This window comes from Corvus brachyrhynchos, unplaced genomic scaffold (assembly GCF_000691975.1).
Source record: "Corvus brachyrhynchos isolate BGI_N302 unplaced genomic scaffold, ASM69197v1 scaffold416, whole genome shotgun sequence".
NCBI lineage: Eukaryota > Metazoa > Chordata > Aves > Passeriformes > Corvidae > Corvus > Corvus brachyrhynchos.
Genome location: NW_008238439.1, coordinates 1348771 through 1361342, shown reverse-complemented (window position 1 = coordinate 1361342; position 12572 = coordinate 1348771). Strand labels below are relative to the sequence as shown.

At 38.8% G+C, this 12572-nt stretch overlaps 1 long non-coding RNA gene across 1 annotated transcript; it reads left to right on the top strand.

Annotated features, from left to right (window-relative positions):
- The first annotated feature begins 4339 nt into the window (after positions 1 to 4339).
- Positions 4340 to 12251, top strand: LOC108447210. Its single transcript, XR_001862637.1, has 3 exons — positions 4340 to 9144; positions 9409 to 9518; positions 11346 to 12251. It is a non-coding gene; the product is annotated as an uncharacterized LOC108447210 (long non-coding RNA).
- The last annotated feature ends 321 nt before the right edge of the window (positions 12252 to 12572 follow it).

Genomic DNA, 12572 nt, shown 5'->3' with positions numbered 1-12572 from the left:
CTTCTCCATTCTCATGAGTGTAATTAAAGCCAATAGAGGACTTTTTAACAAGGAAAAAAAATAGGTACTATGTATTAAACAGAGAAACTGTATTATATATGTGGCAAATTTATAACAACCACAGAAAGTTGTGACATTTGAGTAATTAACTCATTTATGCCAGACCTGTAAAATATAAATCGGACTTTAAAATTTAAAAATACTGAAAAAGTGGGTCAAGAATTAAGCTTCAAAATCCATCATAGACGTCTGAACATTGCAACTGCCTTGTAGTCATACCAATGTGGGTAGATCAGCACAAAGTGTGGCGAAGGAAGCTGTGCATGACATTTTTGATTGCTGGTTTGCAATATAGTAATTAAAAAATGGCTTATCTGGACTCCATGCAATAGGCACTATGTAAGTTACCTGCTTCTTATTTCCAGTTGAAATGGATACTGAGAAGAAACTTTTTACAGTAGTGGTAGATACATCTTGACTGAATGCAAAACACTGAAATTGACACATTTACTAGAAAGTCATACTAAATCTTGATGTCTCCTACCACTTCCCAGTGACCTCGTAGCAGCTGGGTACTGTACAGTGGTCTGTTTTTATATTTCTTTCTGTTAAGAAGCATAGTCTGAAATACTGTCATCAATAATTAAAATTAAGTGATATCTGTCATATTCGCTGAGTGTTACAAATTTTGCAGTGCCTTCTTTGATTTCTTCCTTCCTCTGAACTCATTGTTCAATAACCCCACATAAAAAGTGAGTATTTTCCACAGGTCTTTCACACATTTGTGAGGTTTTACTCATTCAGTAAAAGCATTTTGGGGAAAAAATAGAAGCATATTTACCATGTATTTCGTTCTGCATGGGAGATCTTGTTGCATCAATTTAAGTGTGTGTAAAGTTGTGTTGCCAAAAGTTGCCAGAAAAAAAAAATCTGTATAGATAAGCTAAACAGGTTCATAATGGGCAAAAAAATCCCACTTTCCTAATGAATAAAAGTGTGTGTGTGTCATTGCAGCTTAAGAACTCAACTCTGAGCTGATACTGTTTATTAAGTTAAGGAATGTAGTGTTAGAAGCCTGTGATGTTGGAGGGTTTCTCTGTGGAGCTGTAGCCTCAAGGAGCAGGGAGTTTGCATTCCCTCATTATGGTACGAGCAGCTGGATCAATGGCTAATTGTGGTGAGGCTGTGTTCCAGGGACTTGTAGCAAACTTCTAGTGCTGCAGTTGCGAGTCCTACTTTCAAATCAAGAGGGATAAATAATGGAGGAGATTGAATGAATAATGGAGTTAGTTCTGTTTTTAATAGTAGTATAAACTGCCTGAGAACTTTCCAGTTTATTTTATGAGGCAAAATTTAAAATGAAATGAAATAAATGTGGAAGACCTGAGAAGTTTCCTAAGAATTTCCCACTGGTGTAATGAATTCATTGAAAATAAGACTAAAAAAGGCTCATTTTTGAAGTCCTTTGAGCACAGAGCTTTAAAGTGAGCATTTTTATCTTGGACAGAGTATGTCTCATTAGTGAGTTTTTCAAAATACCTAATGTATCACATCAATATAACAAACAAAGGGAAGTGACTTTGTGTTATAGTTCATCTTTCATTCTTGTTAGGGCTGGGGAAAAGGGAAAATCAATAGCAGTGATTTCAATGAAAATATCAAGATTTATGAGAGGATGGAAGTTATTAGAAATAATGAAATTAATTTGACAAATACTGCTTTTTTTCTAGTATGTTTTTAAATGCTCTGTGATATTTTCAAGGTGAGCTGTCTTGGGCTTTTTAGTTCCCAAACTACATTTTCATTTTGAAATTAATTTCTTTTTAACCACAGAAGAAGAAGGAAGCAAAACACACACACACACACGCTCATAGTTTGTCTCCAATGAAAACACGTGTCTCTGCATTTTGATCACCTGAGAGCAGGTGAAGAGGCGAATTCTCCAAGCCATATTTTCCTTGGTTAATTTGTTTTAAAAAATGGTGTGGGTACAAACTCTAAAATTCGATACAATTACACAGTACTTTAAAACATGTTTTCTCCTAAGGAAGGAGCAGTTAAGTAACGTGTATGTGCTTACATGTCTCGTCGTGTATTTCTGCAGATGGAGCCTCAGCAATGCTCTGGGGTTGCAGAGGGACACTGAGGGATGTAACTCAGAGAACTCTCTATCTTCTAGCCAGCTTTGCCCCTTCAGAGCCAGCTGGGGTTTCTCTGCTGCACTGCCTCACCTGGTATGTCTGGCTTCACCTCTGTCAAAAGGAGATACTAGTACTTACTGAAGCATGAATTGTCCTGGGGAAAACTGTGGAGTCATTGGGTACAGCAGTGAGGGGAACTATAGAAACAGAGGAGAGAATTTAGATGCTTAATGTCAGATGCATTTGTAAATGCATCTGGGGCCCTTTGGGACCAAACAAAAATAAACTAAGACACCTTTATAAAATTTAACTATGAAAGTACAATATTTCCCACCTTTTCTCATCCCAGAAATCCTGCTTATCCATATATTCTCTTAAGGAGCCTTGGAATGTTTATGGAAATGAAGCACTATATGATGGCAGATTATACAAGTTATAAAGAAGAGATCTGTGTTTTGTTGCTGTTTTTGGGACCTTAGGGAAAACTAAGAGAATATCTGAAATGTTAACTTAATGGACAATAATTTTTTCCATCCATAGGGGAACACAGGCATCATGTGTGTATTTTTGCTTTTATTAATAGCGTTTTGATAGTACAGTTATAAAGCTTGTCCTTGGCTTGCCTTGAAATATCATACTGACTTCACTTAATACAGAATGTTACTTTAATTTTCCGAGGTGAAGTGCTCGCAGAGCAGAAACTGGTGAGGAAAAAAATATGGCCAAAACAGTTACAGACACCTTTAATTTTAAAGTGCTGTCCAGAAAGGTTTGCAGCAATTTTTGCTGATGCATAAATTGACCTAGACAGTAACTGATACATGACCTTAAAAATATCTGAAGTAGCCTTGCTTGGGAATTTTAAGTAGAGAGTTATTAAATGTCAGAGTAATTTACACAAGCCTAGTTTATGCTTTTGTATTCTCTTCCCCTCTTTCTCTCTGCCATGCCATCCGAGAACCATAGGAGCATTAAAAATAGTTTCCATATATCTCCTTCTTTTTTTTTTTTTCTCTTCTTATCATAGAGCTTCATCTTATTTTATTTATCACACTCAGAAAAACTGATCAAATGAGGGACTAAAATGTAGCTCACAAAGACTTGATCCAGCAGAGCACTTAAGTACCTGCATAACTTCATTGCAATGACATTTTCCATTGCTCATTAACTAGAATTTAAAGAAAATTTTCCATTGCTTGGGTGTTTGGGCATTTAGAGGAAATTGTCAGCCAAAATGTCTGAGCCATTTAGAAGAATTAGGTCAGGCAATGAACAGACTACAAGTTGCAGAGGTCTGTAGGGAGCCCTGGAGGTTCAGACCCCTGGCAGAAAATCGGGGATTTTGAAGAAGCCACTGGGAGGGCCTTCTAGGTATTTATTGTAATGTAGGCTTAATTCCACAGCTGTTCTCCAGTGATCAGAGTGAACTGCGTTCAGGACAGGAATCATGGTTGTGCAAGACTGTGGAGATTTATGCCTTAAACTTTAGCTGGGCCAGTCAGCTTCAGTGCACTGCTGCCTGGAGACAGCTCAACAGTCTCTTCTGGAACAGGTATGATCACCTGGGCACATCAGTGTTTTGCTGGCTCACACTGGGGAGGCTTGCACTGAGGAATGACAAGGAGGAGTCTTGAGGCAGTCATCACCCATCCACTCAGTTATTTGCTGCATCTCTCCTTGTGCTAAGGAGCTCTCAGAGCTTCTCGCTGTTTTTCACTCATTGATGCCATGAAGATTTTTGCCTTTTCTTTTATACCCCTGTTATACCTTTTTACAGCTTCTGTATTCCTAGTGCTTTTTGCCTACATTCTTGGACTTGCTTGTCAAGCTAAGAGACTAAACATTTTAGAAGCTTCGTAGCTAGGGATCAGTGCGCCCCAGACCCCAAGGTCCTCTCCAGAACATATTCTGTAAACCAAGATAGAACCATCCAGGGGAAGGTTCCTTGGGGAGGGGGGCTCACTTGAGCCTCTCATTGGGGAATCTTTGATAGATACGCTAATTAGTAAAACCTATAATGTTATACCCAATGTTGGGAGAGGAACACTCACACATACGCGGCCGGGTGCATCCCGGTGCATATGACCTGGACGTGTGCACCTAAGGATCCTTAAAATAAATACCAAGGTAAAATCCCTTTTCCCCTTCTAACTGTGTATGACTCTTGATTTTAAGACCAGGAAAAGGCATCACATGTCCATAATATTATTGTTTGCTGTGGCATGGAGGATGTGCTTTCCCAGCTGAGATGCACCCTCTGCTGCCTTATTGTTAATACATGAAGTTAAGAATAAACAAGGATCAAAAACTGTTCATAGAAATTACAGCAGCAAGATTTTCTTTTATTTTGTTTTGTTTTGCTTAAATCTGTTGATCCTGCTGTATTACAGCTCCAGGCTATCAAGTAGTGAGAAATAGGTTTTCTGTTCTGCTCTCTTAGTTTCTGGATTTTTTTTATCCCTTATAGGAAAACAAGTCAGAGAGTTCTTTAAAGAACAGGAAAGAAAAGGTTTCCAGCTTGTTTGGAAAGCCTGACAAATATTGATCTGCTATGTATCCTGTAGATGATTTTTTTCATCAGTGACAAAAACTGGACTGTATTTCAGACCTCAACTTGCTAAAACTCTCATGTGCTACAGTGTAAATTAGTGAAGTATTTTGTCAGCTACCGAGCACAAAGCGGTGGATGGTCAGAGAGGAGAGCTTTATGATCAAGAGTTCTGGAGAAGAAAATAGGCACTGCTTATTTATTTAAAGCAGGTTTAGCTTTTGATTGATACATCTGTTCCAGGAGAGTGTTTAGCCTAAATAGCTTACTGAAAATCAGTGATCAAACTAGTATGAAATACTCCAAACACAGTCATTCTCTGTGTTTCTCCAATATACTCAGCAATTTCTGGATAGACTATTTTTCTGTCAAGGGTTCATAGCTTGCAGTTGAAAAAACAATTTCTGTTACCAAAGTGCCTTTTTTGAGGCTTTCATTTTATAAATTCTATGCATTACCCATTGAGCCTGTATTCCATTAACTATAAGCCACAGTTTACATGGAAATGCATAACAATGAAGTCTCCGTATTCCATGTGCGTGCACGACTCTCATTATGCAATATAAACTGCGGCTGGTTTTAATGTTGGGGTGATTAGAAGTTACCTTCTCCCAACAGCGGTTTTGTAATCGCTGCATAATGATTTGAAGTCTATGACCAGTTCCTCATGGTCCCACAGGTACCCTAATTGCCATCATTAGTTGCTTCGGTGACAAGAGCAAGCTTGGACTGGATATGGAGGTTTGACCTGGAATTGTAGAGCCCTGGTTTCAGGAATGAAGCAAGAGAAAAATTTATGTTTCTGATGCCTCACTTGTTTTCTGGTGGAATAATTGCTTTCTCTGGAATGGTTGCTTCTTCAAGCATTCCTTGAGGAATGGCACCTTCCTCAAGCAGCATTGAGTTCTGGGCCCAGTGTCCCTTCCAGCTTTAAATGCCATGGCTTGGTGGTCCGAATTCATAGAGTGAGCAAACAAGTGCCCAGATAAAAATTAGACACCCTTTTGATAATTAATTTTTTCATTTATTTTCAGATGGCTTTTCCTTTGTCGTGTTGTTCACACATAATGCCTCTGACTCTTCCTATGTCACACTACATCTTTGCAGTAATTTTCTGTGCTGTTCTGTCCCTCTGGATTTTACAGCCATGGATCAGAAAGGAAGTGCAAGCCCTAGCAGAAATAATAAATCCACTGCAGGTCTTGAAGGTACTAATTTCTGCAAAACAAAATACTGCCTCAATTTTGTTATGGGCTAGAAGGGGTGATCAAAGTGAAGTACATTCATTGTGGAATTGGTTTGCAAAGCCTGCTTCTAAACCATTACACACTCTAGATTTCTTTTTCCCCCCCAAAGAAGTAAACAATGCAATCATGTCCTGCCTGGTCTGTAACACTGTGCCCCATGCAACTCTTGTGCGGTTCAAGGATTGTTCCCAAACCAGGCCTGTCTCATGAGATGGACATGGAAGCTGTGTTTGTTTGACCAAGGGGTCACTGGATAATATGAATCTGGAAAACACATTAGAGATCTGTGAAGGGGTACACAATGCAGTGCTTGTGGGTAGTGCAGGGAGCCATCCACATGGTTGCTGCACTAGGGTGGTGGGAGTCATGGTCATCTCCCAGCTGCCAAATTGCCTGGCGTGCCCAGAAGTCTGTGGCATATGTCCTGTGACTCCAGCCGGAAGGTTGGGGTGGTTGGTCTTTGCTGGAGTAATATGACATTTGAAAAAATATTTTAGGAACTGTCCTGTAATAGCAGGTATTTCTAATCTGTGCAATCTATCTAATTAGGTTCAACCATGCCCCATTCCTTGTCTGATTGCCTGAGCATTTCCGCTTAACCAGTGAGGTTTATTCAATAAGGTGTCCTATAATGCTATTTCCTTCCTTGAGCGTATATGTTATCATCCCCAACACAGACTTAAGAATCCCTCCACTTTTTTTCTTAACATCCTCTGTCTCCACAGTAAAGCCCTGTGCTTTAGTTAGGATTCACCTATCTGAGGAGAAACCTAGATGAGGCTTTGAATCTCATTAGTTTTGGTTTTAAGTACCTAGAAGATTCTTAAGAGACACAGCAAGTATAGAGCAACAAGAATATAGGTAGAATCCCCATAAATTTAATACAAGCTGGTTAAATTGTAGTAGTAGATTCAAGTAGTTAACAAGATTAGAAATAATAAGAAATTAATACAGTTGCACGGGCAGTTGACTCACTATTACTGTCATTTCCTTTTGGCTTTGGTCATGGGGATAACAAGGTAAGAAATAACTGTTTGTTTCCTTTTATTGATTGGTTTGATATTTGAAGTAAAGATGATTTTTTTTTTGTCTGAAAAAGTCTTTTGTAAGTTAATATTATGTTAATTAGAATGGATGTCTTCCTGAGCCTTGTTTTCTTGTTCATTTGATTTAATTAGCTGATTAATTTTTAATTGCCTACTGAGAGATCTTTACCATATTGTGATTTGTGTTTTACGTTTACATTTGGAAAACAATGGTATGCCTAAAATGACTCAAAAGTATTGTACTAAGGTATTTCTGCAAAGGATAATTGCAAATTATGATTTCTTCCTGCTTCCTAATTTTAGCGCAATCCACTTTGAGTTAGTACTCATTAATCAAAAAGGTTTGCACAGTGTGGAGTAGTAAGAAGTGTTTCAGCTAGGGAAGCTTCATGGTAGAGGGTCTGTGACTTAGTGATCAAATGGAAATTAAACCTCTTGGCTGTTTATGAACTGCAGTGAATGCTTCCCAACTTACAACATTTATTCTTTTTCTCCATAGTAATGTTCTGAGGTTCTTAGAATTAATGTATTAATAATCTTAGAAGTAGAAGTATAAAGTTCTAATAAGGCCAAGTGTTGATTAAAACTTATTTTCTGGTGATAGAAAATATATCATAGTTCTTGGCAAGTTATTTCAGGTTATTCCCTGAGTGTTTAAAATTTGCACCTTATTTTTAGACTGAATTAGTCTTGCTATAACTTCTAGCCCTTCGATCTTGTTCTTTGCCTGTGAGATTGAAGAGCCCTCTATTATCAAATTTTTGTTCCCTATGGAAGGCACTTGTAGCCTGTGATCAAATCATTCTTTAACTTTTGCATTGATAAGTTAATTGATTGAGTGCTTTGAGTCTCTTGTAGTAAGACATGTTTCCTAATACCGTAATTGTTCCCCTGGCTTCCTCATAATCTGGAATTTTTCATAGTCTTTCGTAAAACAACACCAGGAACACAGTGAAACTACTAGTCATTTCACTGATGCAAAATAAGATGACACAACCTCCCTACTGTTTATTATTGTTCAGACATCTGATGAGTATAGTTGATTTTTGTTACTGCAGTACTCTAGAAATTCATAGTGATCTGGTTACTTGTCATGGCCTGTGTTCCCAAAACCTTGCCTCCTCTTTAGGATATCTTTTTTCCAGAGTCGAGTCTTCCCTCATTAAATCTATCTCATTATACTCATTCCTTGATCCCTGGCCTTCCTGTTAGCTGTACTGACATTCATAATGTCTGGTTACACTCACCTAACCCAACTGTCTTCTCCACTATTTTCCATTTTCTAGTCATCTTCCCATATTGTGGAAATGTGATTTTTTTAAACAAAAGTGAAAAATAGTTTAGGAGGCAAGAGCCAATCCCAATACTAGTGCCTTGTTCCCCAGTCACATAATGATGGGTTAGATGTATCTGCTATGCAGTTTTTAAGTAGTTTAGGATGCCACTCTGATTCACTGTATCTCATTTTAGCCATCCAAAAATTAGTTTCTAATTATCACTTGTTTTCTAAGCTCTTAATCGTCAACGGAAAGAGATGGAGACCTTCGTAGAAAGATGTAGTGGACTTATCTGAAAAACCATAAATTACTTTTTGACAGTGCCTTTTTCTTTTCCTAGGCTATAATGGGAACATAGAGAAGTTAAGACAAGCTGCCAAACTTTTAGACAGATATAATTACTGTGGATGAATCCCATCTCTTATGCTTTTTAGTTTTTCAGTCAAACTGTGGTGTGATGCAAAGCCAGTTCTCTTACAGGCATCTATCAAGATGGTTGCCTTTAGCAGTCCCATTTGTAATCACATCAGAAAATATCAATTTAGCTTGACAAAATCTGCTTTCCAGAAACCCATGTGGATCAGCTTTAATTTGGTTATCCCTTTTAGTTCTCTATCAGGTTAGTTATCACTTACATGCCTCTTTTGCTTTTTTATCAGATCCTTTTATCAAATCCCTATTTTTTTCACTTTGACACACATCCAAACTGTGAAAAATCTGGGGCTCTGATGTCTTAGATTTTTTGGTTTTGCTTCCACCCCATCTGTATTAGATGGACTTTTCTCTGAGGTACTCCTTCAATCCTTGATCAGTGACCAGGAGGTCTCAGGATGACTTGGAGCCATTTCTGATAAGATGTCCTTTCCATGCAGCCTGTCCATATGGGTAAGTCCTGCAAATTGCACAATGGAGGTAGTGGTTTTGGAGGTATTTTGGGTTTGGTTTGGTTTTTTGTTTTGATTTGTTTGTTTGATTTTGGTTTTGTTTTTTCTTTTTTTTAGGGCTTAAAGTGAAACATTTCATAAATATATTAGATTGTGTGTTTCTCTTTCTGAACTTCCTTGGTTTTAAACTTTTTTTTTAATATCTGAGTAAAAGTTACCACATTTTTGGTTTTTCTTCATCTTCCTCATTTCTTTTTCTTTGTAGAATAGAGACGTCTGGAAGAAAACAGACAGACCAAGGTGGTCTGTTGCTCTCTGACTGCAGAAAGGCTTACAGGGCTGAAGGGAAAGCTGTCACTTTGTACTGCTTGCATGGTAAGAGATGAAAACCAACTGGTCTTTTTTTATTTAATATTGTTGCATAAGCAGAATGCTCTGGAATAAGTAATAGAAGTAAATGTACACAATGGTGTTTTCTTGATAAGGGGACTCTCCAAAACTCAAAACTGACAGACAAGAGGTACTCTTGCAAGAGTGTTCATTCAAGTCAATGTTATCTTGGAAACTACTGGTGGCAATTGAAGTACCAAAATGCTAATCTACCTGGTACCAAAGTGATGAACTGTGAAGGCAAGTCATTGCCATCCTGTCCAGCCCGATCCCTCTGCCAGATTTTGAGTAGACCCTCAAGGGTCTCATATTTCATTCCAGCCACTCCTGTTCATCTGTTGGAGGGAAGTGTTGCCATTGTAGAAGTGGATCCTTTCACAAGATGCATCAGGATTTCTTGTATTTAACAAATGGTGGGCTGCATGTCAACAATTATAGAAATAATTTATTTTCTGTAAAGGTGGACTAGAGAAATAGTTCAATGATATGTCCTTCTTCCTGGGTAATCCAAGGACAGATTTTGCTGGGAGGGCAAGATGGTGTTACCTGGCAATGATATTTCACACTGCCTAATTCTGAGCCTTCTGATAAGTGTCAGGGATCCAGTTGATGTGTAGTGCAACCACCCACTGTTGGAAGTTAATTCACCTCAGTTGGAATAGCTGTCTGCTATTTCTTCCTCTGCATCAGAAGTAAAGGTAATAGTTTTGCAGGGGCCAGACTGCCAAATGGGCCAATTGGAGAGTTTCAGTTCGTTAAGGGTCTGAGGATGTTGGTTTTTTTTAAATTCCTACTTTGCCAGACTAGTGTCATGTAGGACATTCTGAGAGAATATTTTCCAAAATGCAGTTTAGTAGTCCAGAACTAATATCTTGCAACACAGCAAGTGCTTCACAGCACTACATAGTTACTGCTCCAACATCTCCTACATCATCTTAAAAGAGTATTTGCACTGAAGCCATTTCAGATCTTTGGGACAGATCGCAGTTAGGCTCATTATAGGAGTTACCTAAACAGCAATGAGTTGCATTTCATTGTGAAGGTATTTATGTGATTACTTCTTGGGAGGTGTTCATCCAAGTGTAAATTACTCTGCCTCAGAACAGATTTTAGCTGGTGCCGACAGCTTGGATGACTGGCACATAGTCATTTTCATAACACACCTAAAAGGAAGGTGCCAAAAGAACCTAAGTGGCATTGGTGCAGTGAAAAATTTCCAGCAAAAATTTGTCTCAAGGTATATTGGTTGGTTTCACTTATTATCTGGGATAGAACAGCATTAAAAACTATTATTTTTCTTTCGCACTCTTTGGGGAGGGGGGATCTCCATTCATGTGAAGACCTGATACTGCCATGGTAACAAAAAATAATGTAGTTTATGCTTCTTCTAGTGCATACTCATCTTCTTTTCAGATGTCCCTGAACTATCCCAGCTGTGCTAATGTCATGAAAAGAGTTTATTTTCTCTCCTAGCCATTTTGTCAGAGGTTTTGTGGGGTAAAACTTTTGTGCTCTTGTGGATATTTTGCCCTAGTTACCTGAAGAATGGAAGGGATACATAGTCAGTCCATGTGCCAGATGGTCTGTTTTGTTCCCTCTCTGTTGACCAGTTACAACAAAATTTGGTGTAAAAAAAATTATTTCTGAAATTAAATTCCTACTAGTATTAGGAAAAATGGCGGTTAAAAAGAGAAGACAGGCCCAATTTATTACCCCCATTCCTCTGGACAAGAGAAACGCCAAACTAGAGTGATGCTACATGTGCTCCAGAGTTCGCACATTACTAAACACATCTCACATGCACTTTATTAGACAGAGTATAATCCAGACATGGGATGAAAATCAAAGTGAACTACACTTTGTGAGTTTACAGCTCAGGAAATGGAGAGAAGCTGCTTTCCTTCTCACTACAACAGATATCCTTTTGAAAAGAACGTTGGTTCCAACCTCTGCTTTGGAAGTGTGCTGCATGTGATTTCATCCCATTAGCTGTGATGGTCACCATTCAGTCCTGTAAGTGATGACGTGATGTAATGGGGGAAAGGGTTGTTTCCAGTGTTATCAGTATAAATCTTCCTGTGAACACTTGACCAGGAACACACATGTTTTGCAATTATGTCAGTTTAAAGAAACCAGCTATTTCCCCACAGTACTGTAGAATAGTTTTGTTTTTATTTTTTTTTCTTTCTGGCAAGGGATGTGAAGATTTTGCTATTTCTATATATTATAATAATTTTTAATGCTGGAATAGTTCATATCCAGGTTTTTAAAACAGGAGGCATGTAGCCCACAATTTTGTTTGTTTCATTTATTTAGCATGGCATGGCTAGGTCCTGGAACTAGCTTATATGAGGTCATTACCCTATTGATTAAATAGTGTGATGAAAAAGGCATGATAATGCACTGCTGGGAGATTACTGCCAGACACTTTGCTGCTGAAAGGAGAGCAGTTGTGAGACCTTCAGTGCGGTGTGTAATTAGCAAGTGAGTAGGAATTAAAATAAAGGATACATGGTGTGATATAGTGATTATGTGCAGATAAGTAATGTTTTGGATACTCCCTTTTGGTAACTCTAATGAGAATACATCTTAGTACAGGAAATGTCTGCTGGGACTACACTATCCAGAAACCCTGAACAAGCTGTGCAGTAAGTTGTCTCTAACAGTGAAAAAAAGCATGTGTCATAGGTTAGCAAGCATAGTCCCGGAAGGGACGTCCTTGCTAAGGGGTGCTTACAGTTTCCTCTGGGAACTGATAGAACCTATCAGCTGGCCAGTTTGAATATGGACAATTCTCTAAGCCACTTAAAGTTGTGACCACCTCTGTAATCCACATTTAAGAATAGGCAAACTCCCCCTCCAAGCTCTCTCTCGTTTCCGGTGCTGGGACAGGTGGCTGCAGGCCCCGTGTGGAGGCCAGTGGGCCCGGCCAGGCCCTGCTTGGGCCAGGCCGGGCTGGGTCACGGCCATCCTGGAGTCGATAGACCTGTTCCAGCCGTGGAACCCCCCCCTACTGCCCTCCCGTGGGCGGGCCGAGCG